This window comes from Benincasa hispida, chromosome 9, assembly GCF_027475165.1.
Source record: "Benincasa hispida cultivar pf3 chromosome 9, pf3_genome.v1.1, whole genome shotgun sequence".
In the NCBI taxonomy this organism is placed as follows: Eukaryota; Viridiplantae; Streptophyta; class Magnoliopsida; order Cucurbitales; family Cucurbitaceae; genus Benincasa; species Benincasa hispida.
Window position 1 is genome coordinate 66,373,685 of NC_143486.1, and position 15,788 is coordinate 66,389,472.

Genomic DNA, 15,788 nt, shown 5'->3' on the forward strand with positions numbered 1-15,788 from the left:
TGATCTTGGTTTGCATCATGACCAAGCTATTGTATATTGTGATAGTTTAAGTGCAATATGCGTAACTAAGGATCAAGTTCATCATGAGAGAACTAAGCACATAGATGTAAGAAATCACTTCTTAAGAGGTGAGTAGAGAGTTAAAGTGATGAAAATTGGTACTGCTGATAACCCTACTGATATATTCACCAAACCGGTTCCACAAGGCAATTTCCAACATTGTTTGGACTTGCTGAATGTTTTGAATTGTTAGTAGTCGCCTTTGTGGGATACTTTGAGGCATGAGGGAGAAGTCTGGGTACGTCTGGCAATATTGATTTATGTTGCTTTTTTGGTACATCTGTTATCTGGGAAAGAATTCAAGTCAAAGTGGAAAAGAATTCAAATCAAAGTGGAAATTTGTTGAAATACCTTGAATCTGTTTGTTGGCGCTTCAAACAACCAAGTACAGGGGCCGTTTTGATTTATTTACAATTATTTGTAGTTATTTACGATTTTGACACTGGGGTTTAGAGTAGTGCGCTATATAAACTAATTATCTCGGGAGGAACAATTAATTATTTGTAGTTATTTACGATTTTGATCCTAGGGCTTAAAGTAGTGCGCTATCTAAACTCTCTAACCCTAGAGGCGCCGTTTTGATATAATTTCTAAAAGCATTCTCTCAAATAATGTTATTCTCCCTCTGCCCGTGGACGTAGCTAACACACTATTAGTGAACCACGTATATCTGTGTGCCAATCTTTTCTATCTCTACGTTCCTTTTTTGTGTTCTTTAATTGTCGATTTCGCAACATATTTATTATAAAATAACTATTCATGCAACTCCCCTATAATTTATATTGTAACTTTTGGGGAAAAAAAATCTTATCCTTATTCGAATTATTTTTTTAATGAATATTTTTGTTATTTTCTAAAAACCAATTTTAGTTATACTTTAAAACTTTTCAAAAATATTTCATTTGAAAACTTTTTCTTAAAATAAAGTGTTACCGATATTTGATAATAACAATAAATTCTAACAATTGCTAAAGGTTTTCTTTAAAAAATTGAATAATTTGTTTTTTAAGATTATATTTTTACTATGAAATGAAGAAAGATTGTCATTTATGCAATGGGGGCCTTTCTCCTATTAACTTTGATATAAACATATAACCAAAACAAAATAGGTAAGAAATTATGGCTCAAATTATATAGCAAACTAATAAATATATGAATATACACTTTTTTTATAAACGACAAAAATAAATACCCGCTTTCTAAAATTTTCAAAACTAAATCATGGATTTATTATGTATTGATATATATATAATGAGACTAGTAATTTCATAGTCTGATCTTATACTAACTCCTTTGTATAGAATACCTCCGCTCACATGTCTCCACATAAATGATCAGAATCATATCATCTGTAGCACTTTACAATAATTGTAATATCTATAAAGTGGGTCGTACTCTTAGTGTCACCAGGATAAGGTATCCAGCCTTATCCATCTACTATAGACTATTTAGGTTATCACTTAAACATGATCCAGCTGTATGTCTCTATATATATGTTTAAACTACAGATGATAACCTTAGATGTTAGTTTATTGGTTTGTGGGTTCAATGCTACTAAATGTCAAATAAAATATATCATATTTTATTAAATAAATATAATATTTGTATAATATAATTACAAACTACAGGACTCTATGAGATTTAGGGCATCAACCCCAACAAATTGTGCAAAGGGGAGTCGTAATCGTCACAAAGATTGCATCATAGCACAACATTGTTGATCCATTTACGAAGACTCTCTCTGCAAAAGTGTTTGAGGATCATCTAGAGAATCTAGGTCTACGAAACATGTACATTATATAATCTAGGACAAGTGGGAGATTTGTAATGGGTATATGGATGCCCTGGTTTATTGTATTTAGCATTATCCTGCCTTTTGGAGTGTGTACAACCCAATTACTGAAGTTTTAGTTCAAATGAGAGTTTGTTGAATTTTATGCCCTAAGACTCGTAGAAAGTAAATGTTATTAATTGACCGTCATCAATAAAGAGTATAGATGTTAATTCAATAAATGTTATTGTTTGTATTGTTATCTATTTTATCCTAATAACCCTAAATCCAATAAATTAACATCTAAGGCTATCTTATGAATCTTGAACTATATGTGAAGATATATAGGGACCAATGTTCAAGATACAACCTAAACGGTCTATAGTATAGGGATAAGATTGGGTACCTTATCTTGGAAAGACTATCCAACCCACTTTGTATTTGATACAAATGCAATGATCCAAAGCGTACGTGTAGGTGACACACGAATGGGGTATCCTATGCAATGAGTTTTCATAAGACTGAACCGTGAAATAGTAACCACTAGATGTAACACCGTTAACTAGTTGGGTCCCTATTTCAATAGGAAGACCTAGGCGACTTAATCTTAATCTGAGTATATTATGAACTCCTGTTCACAAGAGATCGTCCTTTGATTTGTATGGGTAAAGGTGGCCAATTCGCCGACTCAATATGCCTACCATTTTGAGGACAAGACTGAGTGGGAAGCTGGGAACATAGTCATACAAGATGGAATTCACTTTTTTCCCCCTTATGTGGTGTCTCCAGGACTTGAACAAAGGGCCCTACCCTCTCATCGTCTGAGAGAAATTTTATTTTATTAGTTGAACCATAAATAGATTGTTCATTAAAGAAATACTGGAACTGAAGGAGTCAGAGGTAACCCAAAGGTAAAACGATAATTTGACCTAGTTGGAGTTACGAACGCTCGTGAATGACTAACTTGCTGATTATGGTTAAATAAAGTAGACAGAAATATATCTACGATGAGGGAAATGCAACTACTGGGCTTTAGTGGAGTGACCTAGTGGAGTGACCCGATAGTTAATGAATGTTGATTAATTCGATTTAAAGAGTTTAGCTAATTAATCTCATATCGTTGGAGTCCATGATCTGTAAGTATATTAGGTCCCCCTACTAGCTTACACATAGATTAAACCTTAGAATAACGTATGAGTAAATTTGAATCGTTCAAATTCAAATTAAGGGAATCATTATTTATATACGATATAATTACACGTTTAATTATCAAATTAAATGAAATTAGAGAATTGGATAATATTTAAATTTTATTTAAATATTAATTACATGAATGAACATTCATGATTGTGGAATTGGTGGTGTAAATAATTTAATATTGGATATTAAATTATTTTGATTAATTAAATTATTTAATTAATTATTTAAATTAAATTAAATTAATTTCATTTAAAATTAATTATTTGAACTAATTTTATTTAAAATTAGAAATTCTAATTTTATAAAAATTCAAATATCAAATTAATTTTGTTTTAATTTAATTTTCTAAAAAATATAAATTAAATAAAATTGAATTTTAATTTAAAAAATAAGAAAATACTTTTTAGTGGGTTTATCCCACTTTGACCACTAATTCCCACTTGAATATTAAACTACTTGATGTCATTTCCATGTGAATTCAGGATGCATGAACGAATTGAACAAAATTTTTAATTTGCTGAGTTAAGTGACATGCAAATCTGAATTCTGGTTAGAAAAATGAGTTGAAGAAAGGTTCTTCACTCTTCATGAAAAAACCAACTTTTCTCCACAAAATTTCTTAAAATTCGTACTCCTTTTGGAATCCACCTCCCAATCTAAGGTCCTAGAGAATAGTATGGAAGATCAAGTGGTGGTCTACATCCTGTTGGAGTGGAGATTCAAGCTGGAATTGAAGAATTTGAAGCCTTCAAAGGCTAGTTTTCAGAAACCCTATTTTCGTTTATGAACATGCTTACTTAATTGCTAAAATTGATTGAATTAGAGTGTTTAATGATTTTGTTTGCTTCTGTTAATTGCATGCTAACTCCATCACCAGTTTCTTGTTTGTTGTACTTTTGTATTAGTATGACTTTTGTGATGTACACTCCACTAATTTTAGGGCAATTAGGAGATTGTTAGGAGTTGATATCCTAAATCTCGTAGGTTCTGTAGTTTGTAATTGTATTGTACAAACAGTTTATTTATTTAATAAAATATGAGGTGTTTTATTCGACATTTAGTAGCATTAACCCACAAAACCAATAAACAAATATCAAAGGTTTATCTTTTGTAGCCTAAACATGTATGTAGAGACATACAAGTGGATCGTGTTTAAGAGATAACCTAAATAGTCTATAGTATATAGATAAGGTTGGGTACCTTATCCTAGTGACACTGAAAATATAACTCGCTTTGTAGATGTTACAATTAAAGGAAATCGATCACGAGGATTTCCATGAGTAGCGGAAAGATCATTCTAAATTACAATTATATATGAATTTTACAATTAAAGTCATAAACACAAACATACGGCTATGCATTCATTACAGAAATTACAGCATGATACAACAAACAATCACGAAGAAATCTACACACATTTGTAGACTCATTGCCAAGGTCCTTGATCAAGAACGCTCGAACACAGTAACCTCGAACACTCGAACAACACAACCGCTATACTACACGAACACCGCGCACTCAAACTCAACGATCGTCTCAGTCACGAACACCCCAACAACACGAACGGCCTCTACAGAACCTCGATGGTGTCGAGTTGAGTATGACACCACCAAGAAGGGTACCTTGGTATTCTCGGTATGAGAATCCGGAGGGTGGGCTTTGTGTGGACTTAGTTTAAGGCAGAAGACGGAGGATACAACAATCGTGTAAAGGACTGGGCAAGTGGGAAATGGCTAAAACCTATCGTATTGGTCGATGCCCAATCGTTTAGCAAAAGCTAAGCGATCGTCTACCAAACACTAAGCGATCGTTTAGCTCATCGCTTAGCTGCGTGTCTGTCGCCTACAAAACACTACACGATCATTTACCTTTGTCAAGTTGTTGCTTAGTAAATCTTATTTACTTGACAAATTTCGTGATATTCTTTTTTCTGAGAGATAATTCAAAAATTCAACACTTTCAACATTTCTAAAATTAGGAAACCAATTTTCCTTTTATCTCACGGTTACCATGAAAACCACCAATAACCTTCCATTCAATTGGTTATTAGAGAAAAAGATTTAATCATCCAATAATTAGTAGTATTATAAATATAAATGATAACCAACTTATCATACTATATTTTTAACCTATAGTTTTAATATTTCATCTCATGAAACATATAAACCATAGTTCTTTTTCTATTCCATGGAACTTAATATAAATCTCATTTACATTAATCCTCCACTAGATGTATCTCATACATCATACCAATCATATCACATATAATTAAATTACCTCTTGTCAATTTGAACACTTCAAATCAACACCAAGAACTGATCCTCAACTGAATCCATTGAGCTACCAAGGGGACCTTATGGACCTGTAGCTCGAAGCTCCAATGGTACGTGAATAACTGACTAAACTTTTTAGTCACGGGATCCACCATCCGTTAATTGGCAGGCACTCCACTAAAGACTGACAGATGAACTCTCCTTACCACAGATATATTCTGTGTCCATCTTAACCAATTAGAAGTGCGACAACCCTTCACAGATCGCTCGTAAGTACAGCTCGGCCAATAACTGTTATGCCCTTGTAGTTACATTTAACTCCTTAAGTACCACTGATTCCTCTAATGAACATAAGTCATAGTTCTACTATGACTGAGTCTTCTCTTCCAAAGAGAAGCTGTGGCCACTATGTTCAAGCCTCGGAATCAGCCCTTAAGGAAGCAATCTCTCTACTTATCTCTGCTTCGGGAAAAAAGTGAATTCCATCTTGTGGATTGAGTTTCAAGCTCCCAAATCAGAAAAGTCCCCAAAAAGGTAGGCATATTGAGTTGGTACTCTGGTCACTCTCACCCATACTAATCAAAGGACCGCCCTCAAAGGTAGTAGTTCCCAAAACACTCAGGATTGAGGTCGTGTCACCTATGGTCGTTTAGGTGAGATGTAAGTCTCTAGTATCAACGACGTTATATACATAGTCTAGTCATCTCGTGGTCCGGTCTTATATAAACTCTTTGTATAGGACACCCCTGCTCGCATGTCTCCATATGAATGGTCAGGATCTACCATCTGTAGTAGTTTACAACACTTCAAACCTCTACAAAGAGGGCCGTATCCGTAGTGTCACCAGGATCAGGTATCCGACCTTAATCCTTATACTACATCCCTATTTAGGTTATCACTTAAGGCATGATCCACTTGTATATCACATATACATGCTTAAGTTTACATAAGATAACCATGGAGCTTTGTTTATTGGATATGAATATATGCCAGAATGAAATTACAATTATTTTATTCTGCAAACAATCAATACAAACAACGAGACTCCGGGAGAATTAGGACACCAATCCCAACAATCTCCCACTTGTCCTAATGACTCGGGAGACTAATGTACAATACAATATAAAAATGTAAATACACAATAAACTAGGGCATACCCCAGTATCATCCCCCACTTGCCCTAGACAAGATGCCGCATGTCCCGCAGACCCAGACTCTCCAGGTGACCCTCGAACACTTTAGTCGTGAGGGCCTTTGTAAAGGGATCAACAACGTTGTGCTTCGATGTGATCTTCGTGACTATCACATCACCGCGATGCAAAATCTCCCTGATCAGGTGATATTTCCATTCTATGTGCTTACCCCGACAATGACTCTGAGGCTCCTTTGAATTTGCCACAGCCCTGCTGTTATCACAATAAATAGTGATAGGCAAATTCATATTTGGAACAACTTCCAAATTTGACAGGAATTTCCTTAGCCAAATAGCCTCCTTAGTTGCTTCATAAGCAACTACGTATTCGGCTTCCATAGTGGTGTCCGCGATGCATCCTTGCTTGATGCTTTTCCAGACTACAGCCCCTCTATTCAGAGTAAACACTGACCTCAATGTCGATTTATGAGAATCTCTATCGATTTGAAAGTCAGAGTTCGTTCATCCTATAAGGATCAGATCCTTATCTCCATACATGAGCATGTAGTCCCTCATTCTTAGAAGATACTTGAGGATCGTCTTGATCGCCGTCTAGTGATTAAATTTTGGATTGGACTGATACCGACTGACAATCCCTACTGCATAGCAAATGTCGAGTCTGGTACACAACATTGCATACATAAGGCCTTCTATAGCAGAAGCATAGGGAATCCATCTCATCTCCTCAAACTCTTGAGGTGTCTTAGGACATTGATCCTTAGACAAAACGATTCCATGCCTGAAGGGTAATAAACCCATCTTGGAATCCTGCATCCTGTACTTGATCAACATTTGATCAATGTGTGATGCTTGAGACAGGGCTAACCGCTTGTTCGTACGATCCCGAATGATTTGGATCCCTAGAACATACTGTGTCTCACCCAAATCTTTCATTTAGAACTGGACAGCTAGCCATTTCTTAATGTCAGTCAGATACCCTACATCATTCCCAATGAGTAGGATATCATCCACATACTGTACCAGGAAAGCTACTGAGCTTTTAATGATCTTCTTGTATACACAAGGCTCATCAACGTTCTGATCAAATCCAAACGACTTGACAGCAGTGTCAAATCTGATGTTCCAAGATCTAGATGCTTATTTTAGCCCATAAATGGACCTATTAAGCTTGCAAACTCTTTGCTCTTGATCTGAAATTATGAACCCCTCTGGTTGAGCCATATAGATGGTCTTCTCAAGATTACCATTAAGAAAGGTAGTCTTGACGTCCATTTTTCATATTTCATAATCATAAAATGGGGCAATGGATAGAAGAATCCAGATAGACTTTAGCATGACAACAGGTGAGAAAGTTTCCTCATAGTCAACTCCCTCAACCTAGGTATAACCCTTTGCCACGAGTCTAGCCTTAAAGTTTTGTACCTTTCCATCTACACCTCTCTTTCGCTTATAGATCCACTTACACCCAATAGGTCTTACCACATCAGGTGGATCAACAAGCTCCCAGATGTTATTGAAGTACATAGACTCCATTTCCTAGTTCATGGTTTTAATCCATTCATCTTTGTCAACATCCTCCATTGCTTTCTTAAAAGATAATGGATCCTCAAACCCCATCCTTCGTAATGACATTTTAAGCTTCAGTCAAACCCATGTAGTAATCCGATGGGTTCATAACCCTCCCACTACGTCGAGGCAGTCTCAACTCTTGAACTGGTTGACTAGATGTTCCGATCTCAACAACTCTTGGTGATTTGTCGACCTGTTCAACAACTCTTGTTGAACCCTCAGCAGTCTCAGTCTCATTAGAGATCTCACGCAAAACTAGCTTACTCCGTGGATTATGATCCCTCATGTGGTCTTCTTCCAGGAAGATAGCATTTGTAAAAATAAATACTTTGTTCTCACTCGGATCATAGGAGTATCCACCTCTTGTTTCCTTGGGGTAGCCTACAAAGAGGCAAACCTTTGAACGCGGTTCCAACTTCTTTGGGTTAGTCACTAGCACATGTGCCGGACAACCCCAAATCCTGAAGTGGCGTAAACTACCATTACGGCCTCTCCACAACTCAAAAGGTATTTTAGAAACACTTTTCGAAGGAACATTGTTTAGGATATAACATGCAGTCACCACTACAAAATCCCAAAATGAGTCTAGACGATGAACATAACTCATCATAGATCGAACTATGTCCAACAAGGTTCTGTTTCTCCTTTCAGATAGAACATTCTACTGAGGTGTACTAGGGGTCGAGAGTTGGGACGCAATTCCATGTTCTATCATATATTTCTAGAATTGGAGGTCCATATACTCTCTATCACGATCAAATCGTAGTGTTTTTATCTTCTTACCTAACAAGTTTTCAATTACAGTCTGATATTCTTTGAACTTGTCAAGAGCTTCAGACTTATGTTGCATTAGGTAGAGATACCCAAACCTTAAATAATCATCCATGAAAGAGATGAAATATTCATACCCACCTCGATCTCTAACATTCATTGGACCACAGAGGTCTGAATGTATAAGCTCCAAGACTTCCTTGGCTCTGTAATCCTTTTCAGTAAAAGGTCATTTAGTCATGTTGCCTTCAAGGCATGATTCACATACTGGCAAAGAGTTTCTTCTAAACTCTTTAGAAGTCCACTTTTTACCAACTTCTCAATCCTATTGAGGTTGATGTGACCTAACCTAAGATGCCAAAGATGGACATTTTCCTTAGGAGAAACCTTTGGTCTTTTAGATGTTGTTGTCGTACTGAACATTTCAGTGTTAAATAAGGCTTTTATGACTAACGACCTTAATATATATAAGTTACTTTCCATTGAACCATAACCAATCTCCATTCCATTCTTGAAAACAAACACTTTATTCTTAGAAAAAGAGACGATATAGCCTTGTTCAATGAAACAAGAAACCGAGATTAAGTTCCTCTTAATATGGGGAACTACAAAAACATTATTTAGTAACAGATAACGTTTCTTGTCAACAAATAACTTCAGCCTGCCTACAACAATAGCTGAAACACCTTACCAGTATCGACTCGTAGAATCATTTCTCCATGTGACAACGTTTGCCAGCAGCTGAATCCTTGTAAAGAGGAACTGGCATGATTGGTAGCACCCGAATCAAGGATCCAGGCAGAATCATCATTCTCTACCAGACATGTCTCCAAGACTAATAAATCAGATTTACTGTCTTTCCTCCTCTTTTGAAGAGTAGTGGGATCAGTGTCAGAACAACTGACATTACTAGTTTGGTCATCCGTCCCTTTATGCCCGAAAATTAAGAAGTGACGTTCAAACAAATCTTGCAACGAGTCCATGATCTCGCATGCAAGGATCATATGCTTAACCCTTTTGGCCAAAACATCAGGTATGTTAGCCAAAATGTGAAGTCTAACTAACAAATTAGCCTTCATCCACCTCATATGCATTGCGAACACTTCGCGGTGCATCAAGGGTCGGGACTTGAGAACACTCCTCAACCATGACAAAAAAAAGGTCGTTTGCCACGAAATACGTTTCACACGATTCATTCCACTGTAAGTACTCGATCATATTAATAGCACTAAACGAAAATATTAACGAGTTGCTGAAAAGAAAAACACATTGACCTATGTTAGGTTTTAAGAAAATACCCGTTGTAAAACAAAACAACATCCAATAAGGTTTTAGGAAAACTAATATGAACCCCGTGCGACATCTAGTTTCACAATGATGCTTCAAAGGTTTAGGACAAAAGCCGTCGAAGGGAGGTCATTTATCCCTCCTCTGAATTGAAAAATTCTCAACCAGTCATTAATACCAGAACAACTCTTGCTTCTATAACGACTAGCAATCATTGATTTGGCCAAGAGATCATTAACTTACTTAACAATATCCCGTAAGTGTGACCCGTCATTTTAGGCCCTAGAGGTCCGCCCCAAAAAGCCAATCTGAAGGAAAAAAATCCGATTGGGGAAAAACCTAAAGTGGCCCTATCCATTTCTGGAGTTCACCTTGATCTTGACCAACTGCACAAAACCCATATAAAGGGAGTCAAAGACGACACGAGGGAGTACAGAATAAACTCATGGTGTGAACCAATGACAGAGACCATAGGACGTATTGACACACACCCTTCATCCACTTACTATAAACACTCTCTTCGTTCACCTTGATATTGACTCATGCAAACACCATCCGAAGGGGGATACTCCCAGGGCACCACGAGGCCAAGCATGAATCTCACGGTGTGAACATACAAGGAGAAATATGAATGAAATCATAGACATATCAGATACATCTCTTCCTCCTACTGAGTATTTTATAATCTAGGGTTAGCTTACTTAGAAAAAACACAGCTAAGGATTTTAACTAAGTGACTTTTAGGTTTGCCCAAGAGTAACTTTTACCTTGGATAGTTAAACAACTTTTGATCATCATTCATTAAACTCTTTAACGGAGTCTTTGACCAAATCATCACATGCTTGTTGAAATCTATCTAATTCACCTTTCCAGGTAGGTTCCCAGGTAGGGGTGTTACGTTTCCGTCAACTTAAAAACCCCAGCCTAGCCAGAACCCACCTTAGATAAAAGGTCCCTTATAGATAGATTTAAAACAAATTTAATCTTTTATGTCAACCAATTTAATCCTATTAAACCAATTTTAAAAGATTAATATAGGTTACTAAACTCTTTAGAATCATATGAACTTAGGTTTATCTCAATCCAATTTTAAAACCCTTTTAAAAAACTTGAGTTCACCCTAAGTCCGCATGCAACTTTTTCTTATTGATTTTAGGTCTAATTTCCTTTATAACACTTATAAACGGAAACCAATACCACAATGCTAAGATAACACATACAAGGCATTCATAACATTTATAAATGGCCTAAGTGTCATGCTCAATGCATTGTCCATTCATTTCTACTTCTTTTATATAACACTTATACAAAACAGCAATGAAACAAGCAAAACATGCTTTCATTCACCCTTAGACTATAACATTTATAATAAAAGGATGATGCATGAAAATGCTCACTGCATGCAAAATATAACTCTTATATTTCATGATGCATGCGTATGCTTTCAAGTAATTTCTTCATGCTCGATTATAACATTTATAATACATAATGCATGAATAATTTCACAACCTATGGTGGGTTTTAAACTATATGTCAAACACTTTGGCATATAAGCACCATACATCACATGTATAAAAAATAAAGGTTGATGAACCGGGTAAAATTGCCTTAAAAAAATTAAAGCTAACAACTACAAAGACAAGAAGTCTCCGGTTAAAACAGGCAAGTCGAGTCTTGAACTCGGGCGAAGCATCGCATCTCCAATCATCGTGTACTAAAAACCCCACGATCATCTACATGATAAAACAAACGCTTCGTTTTATCGCTTACCGATGCTCCCACAGCTAAGCGATCGTTTAGCAAATACTACACGATCATGTACCTTTTACTAAGCAATGAAGTTTGAGGTACGCGATTGCTTAGCGTGCTCCACACAATGCCCACCTTTCGCGATCGTCTAAACGATTACAATGCGAAAAAGCACCATCACCTAAGCGATTACTTAGCTAGTGCCTTCGTATCGTATATGCACGATCGTGTAGGTAGTAACTAAGCGATGAGGCGTGCGCCTTTTACTAAACGATGAGCGTCACATGCTCCCACTACGATTGTCTACCTCCAGTGCCTACGCAATCGGGCTACCAACATAACGCGATAGAGTAAACGATTTACCCCATCGCTTAGCATTAGTTAAACGATCGTTTAGTGAATACTACACAATCACTTAAATATTTCCCAACGATCGTTTACCTTAGGCTACACGATACGACCAACGCTTGGTCTTCTTCCTCATTGAGAACTGCATCTCCATGCTTCGAAACTTCATCACGAACAACTCGACTAACTCAAACTCTTTGAATTACATACTAGATTGCAAGTTAATTAAGCTCAAATGCACAGAGGCCCTTACAAATTAACACTTTGTAATTGAAGAAAGCTTTAACTAAGGGCAATTAAACCCAAAACATTCATCAACTCCATCCACAAATGCACTTAACGATTAAATACAAATGTAGAAACCCACGAAGACTGTAAAATGAAGTTCAAAACAAACTTATAATTTGGAATATCAAAACAACCTAGCTCTGAAATCAATTGAAGGAAATCGATCACGAGGATTTCCATGAGTAGCGGAAAGATCATTCCAAATTACAATCATATATGAACTTTATAATTACAGTCATAAACACAAACATACGGTTATGCATTCATTACAGAAATTACAGCATGATACAACAAATAATCAAGGAGAAATCTACACACATTTGTAGACTCATAGCTAAGGTCCTTGATCACGAATGCTCGAACACAATAACCTCGAACGCTCGAACAACATGACCACTACACTGCATGAACACCGTGCAATCGAACTTAGCGATTGTCTCGGTCACCAAGACCCCAACAGCACGAATGGCCTCCACAGAACCTTGACGGTGTCGAGTTGATTATGACACCACCAAGAAGGCTACCTTGGTATTCTCAGTGTGAGAATCCAGAGGGTGGGCTCTATGTGGACTTGGTTTGTGGTAGAAGGTAGAGGATACAAAAATCATGTAAACAATTGAGCAAATGAGAGATAGCTGAAATTTATCATATAGGTCCATGCTTAATCGTTTAACAAAAGCTAAGCGATCGTCTAGCAAAAACTAAGCGATCATTTAGCTCATCGCTTAGTTGCGTGTCTGTCGCCTATAAAACACTACACGTTCGTTTACCTTTGTCAAGTTGTCGCTTAGTAAATCTTATTTACTTGACAACTTCTGTGAGATTTTTTTTTCCAAGAGAGAATTCACAAATTCAACATTTTCAACATTTCTAAAATTAGGAAAACAATTTTTCTTTTATCTCACGGTTACTAGAAAACCACCAATAACCTCCCACTCAATTGGTTATTAGAGAAAAATATTTAATATTCAATAATTAATATTATTATAAATATAAATGATAGCCAACTTACCATAATATATTTATAACCTATAGTTTTAATATTTCATCTCATGAAACATATAAACCATAGCTCTTTTTCTATTCCATGGTACTTAATGTAAATCTCATTTACATTAATCCTCCACTAGATGTATCTCATACATCATACCAATCATATCATATATGATCGAATTACCTCTTATTAATTTGAACATTTCAAATCAACACCAAGAACTAATCCTCAACTGAATCCATTGAGCTACCAAGAGGACCTTATAGACTTGTAGCTCGAAGCTCCAACGGTACATGAATAACTTATTAAACTCTTTAGTCATGGGATCTACCATCCGTTAACTGTCAGGCACTCCACTAAAGACTAATAGCTGAACTCTCCTTACAACAGATATATTATATGTCTATCTTAACCAATCAACAGTGTGACAACCCTTCACAAATCGCTCGTAAGTATAACTCGGTCAATAATCGTTATGCTTCTATAGTTACATCTAACTCCTTAAGTACCACTGATCTCTCTAATGAACATAAGTCATAGCCCTACTATGACTGAGTCCTCTCTTCCAAAAAGAAATTGTAGCCACTATGTTCAAACCTCGGAATCAGCCCTTAAGGGAGAAATCTCTACTTATCCCTGCTTCGGGAAAGGAATGAATTCCATCTTGTGGATTGAGTTCCTAGCTCCCAGATCAGACAAGTCCTAAAAAAGGTAGGCATGTTGAGTTGGCAATCTGGCCACTCTCACCCATACTAATCAAAGGACCGCCCACAAAGACAGGAGTTCCCAAAAGACTCATGATTGAAGTCGTGTCACCTATGGTCGTTTAGGTGAGATGTAAGTCTCTAGTATCAACGACGTTATATACAGAGTCTAGTCATCGAATAGTCCAGTCTTATACAAACTCTTTGTATAGGACACCCCCACTCACACGTCTCCACATGAATGGTCAGGATCTACCATCTGTAGTAGTTTACAACACTTACAAACCTCTACCAAGCGGGCCGTATCCATAGTGTCACTAGGATCAGGTATCCAACCTTAATCCTTATACTATAGACCTATTTAGGTTATCACATAAGGCATGATCCACTTGTATATCACATATACATACTTAAGTTTACATAAGATAACCATGGAGCTTTAATTATTGAATATGAGTAAATGCCAGAATGAAATAACAATTATTTTATTCTGCAAACAATGTGTATCAATACAAACAACGAGACTCCATAAGAATTAAGACACCAATCCCAACAACAATTGTGGTAAAGTTCTACAAACAATCTTATTCTGATATTCATATGAATACATGTGAGCGAGGGTATTTTATACAAAAGGGTTTGTGATCGAACCACGAAATGAATAGTCTCATTATATAACGTCATTAGTAGTAGAGACTTACGTTTCACTAGGATGACCATAGGTGAACTTGACCTGAATCCTGAATGAGTTGTGAACTCCTGCCTATGAAGAAGGTCCTTTGATTTGCATGGGTGAGAGTGGCCAGTTCGCCTACTCTATAGCCTACCTTTTGGGGATTCGTCTGATTGGGAAGCTGGGAACACAGCTACACAAGACAAAATTCATTCTTTCTCTAATGTCGGGGTAAGTAGATAAATTGCTCCCTTTAGGGTTGATTCTAAGGCTTGAACAATGTGGCGTCACACCTTTTCTTTTCCCGAGATGGGTTTGATCATAGTTGGACTATGACTTATTGTTCATTAGAGAGATCAATGGTACTTAAAGAGTTAGATGTAACTATAAGAGCAAAACAGTAATTTTGGCCCAGCTATACTTACGAGTAATTTATGAAGGGTCATCACACCATTGACTGGTTATATCCAATGGACACAAAAATTATATTTGTAATGCAAAAACTGCAGCTGTCGATCTTTCGTGGAATGACCTGTAGTTAATGGAAGTTGATTGATTTAATTAAAGGGGTTTAATTAATTGATCAAGTAATCAAGTACAATTGTCGCTTCAAACGGTAGGTTCTCAAGGTCTTCTCTGTAGCTCAACTGGGATAATTGAGAATCAATTTAATTTTAGATTAATTTGAATTGTTCAAATTAATTAAGGGATTAATTATATATGATATAATTAATTTAATTTAGTTATATATGATATAGTTAATATAATATATTTAATACATTATAATATAAAGTTTATTTTAAGAGGAAATAAACATTTGAATATGATTCAAATATTAATTATATGGATTAGGTTCATATAATTAAATTTAATATAAATTTGATTTATATTAAACACTGTAAATTATTGAGAGAATACAAACTATAGGTTATATTGTATTTGATACAA